This window comes from Engraulis encrasicolus, chromosome 21, assembly GCF_034702125.1.
Source record: "Engraulis encrasicolus isolate BLACKSEA-1 chromosome 21, IST_EnEncr_1.0, whole genome shotgun sequence".
Taxonomy (NCBI): Eukaryota; Metazoa; Chordata; class Actinopteri; order Clupeiformes; family Engraulidae; genus Engraulis; species Engraulis encrasicolus.
The window spans coordinates 48,197,098-48,200,149 of record NC_085877.1 but is presented as its reverse complement, the minus strand read 5'-3'; positions in this window follow the sequence as shown (position 1 = coordinate 48,200,149).

The following is a 3,052-nucleotide window of genomic DNA, read 5'->3' as shown; positions in this document are numbered from 1 at the left end:
ATGGGATATACTTAAATGATTCACACATGGCGGGGACCTTTCTTTATTTAATGTCAAGTTTATTATAATTTTTCCTGTCAAAAGATTGTTGCTGCGCAAAACAAAACAGTGCTGTTGTGGAACACCGCTAGGCAACAGGTAGCCTAGACAACAGGTGTTGTTTATCACAGCAGCTGATTACAGTGACAAAAGACCGGACCCCCTGCGGAGTGATATGAAACATTCGCTTTAGCAGTGAAAAGTCTTGTTGCCATTGACAGCGGTCTGATATAGACCAACCCGTCCGTTATCTCAAATATCAGACGTGCGAACGTTGGGGAGCCCCATTGAAATGAATGGAGCATTCGACCGATGACGTCACACCATATAATAAACTACTATAATGCTCTCTTCTCTGGTCTGCCAAAAAAAATAATTGACAAATTGTAACTCATTCAAAATTCTGCGGCAAGAATCATAACAAGAACCAGAATGAGAGAGCACATCAGTCCTGTCTTGGCAGACCTGAACTGGTTACCTGTCTCATACAGAATCGACTTTAAGATTCTGCTGACAGTATTTAAAGCATTAAATGGACTTGCCCCTAGTTATATCTCTGACATGCTCTCTTTTTATGCCCCTGCTCGAGCTCTCAGGTCCACTGATGCCAAGCTGCTAAGGACCCCCGCAAAAGAAGATCGGCGATGCCGCGTTCGTTTGCTATGCGCCCAAGAGATGGAATGCCCTCCCCATCGAGATCCGATCAGCCAGCTCCGTCGACTCCTTCAAGAAGCAGCTGAAGACCCACCTCTTCATCCTTGCCAACTCCTAGCTGCCAAGGCGTCACAGTGTCCCAGCTGCCGCAGCGTCCTCACTGCTCACAACCAGCCCTGGCAGGGGGCTCCCCTAGGTGGCCGCTGGTCTCTGCCTGAGGTTTCTTCCTGACTATAGGGTTATTTTTTCTCAGACCTCACTGAGCTTCTCTTCCCCCTATAAACTATGATTCAAGCGAAAGGGAGTTTTTCCTCACCCCTGATGCCACCAGGGGCCGCACCTGAGCGTCCAATCTCTATGTGACTATCTATGACTTATGCTAGGCCCAGCCACTATGGACCTTACGCATCTAGGAATCCTGGTCCTTCTGTCTATCTCTTCTTCCTCTGCCTTTCTGCTATTTCTGCCTCTCCTCTATACCTCTCCTCAGGGGCGCCGCCAGGAATTTTGGGCCCTATGAAAGATTCTAATTTTGGTCCTACCCCCCCCCCCTTTTCTTTTTTCTTTTTAAATTATTATTATTGTTATTCGGGGGAACGGAGGGGGGCCTGAAGGGCATGAATCCAACACATAGATTTATATAGGCCTAATTTGAATTGTTAAGAATCTTCAGAGGGGGCAAATAATCATTCTGAAAGACATAAAGCATTATGGTCGGAAAAGCTGAGGCTTTTGTTTTTCCATATTCAAATAAGACAGATTTCCCAATATCATTTCCATGAACTCTTAATTAAAATAGCGCATATAGCTACTCAACATAGAGACAATGTTCCTTTCTTTGCGCCTACCTCGTGTGGTTAGCCGCCTGGGTAGCCTACGGGACGCAATTCCATAGGGTTATACTCACAGCTTATTGGTAGTCCGCGTCAGTCTGGTATTACACATAGGCTGTGCCGTGTGCGCAGATTATCCAAAATGATTTGGTGACTGACGGCAATAGCCTATCTAACCTGCAGCTGTCTCGTCAAATCGCTGTTCATTTTCTGCATCCAAGTTTTCCATCGGACTGAAACTGAACGTGACTAACAGATTGTGGTGCGCTGTCCATCAGCACCACACTGACATTAGTCTAATTTAGACGTCCGATAAGCATTTAGCCTATTTCGTGCCAAGGGTAAAACTCTTTGTAACCTCATGAGAACAAGAAAATCTCTAGCCCTAGCCATTAGGTTAGCCTACTCTGTGTTGTTACATTGATTGTTGTGAGGAATGATTGTAAAAATAGCCACCGCTTGTCAAAGGCACCGCTCTCAAACATGATAATTAAATGGCTGATGAGAGCATCCAAAACTTAGGCTACAAGTTGTTGTCAAATCAGCCTTCATTACCCTCACTTAGGTTTCAACTGATGCTGTTGGGTGACCAGAGAGAACCAAAACTTTACTGATGAGAGGGTCAAAACCGACACAAACAAAAGCAGGTCAACGAGTGTTGTGTTCCCCCCTTGCACTGTTGGTCCACACACCGTGCTGACATTGACAGTTGATAGACGTGCAACATTCATCACGAAACGCGGATATAATCTACACATTTGGTATGGACAAAACAACAACCCCTCCATCATGAGTGTTGTGCCATTGCTATGCAGGATAATGGCCGAACCATTTAGTTATATAAAAAAACCATTATTTTTGCACTTAATACCCACGAAGCAAGCCCTGCAATCGCTTCAGCAGTAGGCTATGGTAGTCGGGAAAGTAGGCTATTATGTTTGGAGGCTAAGTAGTTTATCACATTTGCCGTTTGCTCGCGGTGACAATAAAGGTGGAATTTTTAAATAGGAGCCATGCTAACGTGCTCCCTTGGAAGTTTATCCAAGGATTCTGTTTGTTAGTTAGGCCTATCATTTGATTGCGTTTGCAAACGCAATGTCATTGAGTGAGCATACCTTCTTTCTTGGAGAAAAAATGAGTGACCAGTTAACTGCTACTGACCCTCTCTTCTTTCTGCCGTCTTTTCTTGAGTTTTTGCCAACCTGACTACATTACTCTGTCACCACCAGCTCACCATCATGTGGTTAAGACATAAATTGTAGCCTACTGTAGCTTATATTACTAACATTCTAACATTCTATGGGTTAAGAAGACCTCAAGTCGCTCTGTACTCCTGCTGCCAGCATTTCGGACGCTGCGCGCGCGATTCAACGCCTTGCGCGCCGCCAGTTTGGACCGCACCATTTCGCAAGAGCTAAGGGGGGAAGGGTCCTAAAGAACTGACGAAAACGTTATGGAAATCGATAGTTGTTTGTTTAATGAGCCTACGTTCATTTCCAATTACCATTTCATTGTAAATAGACATT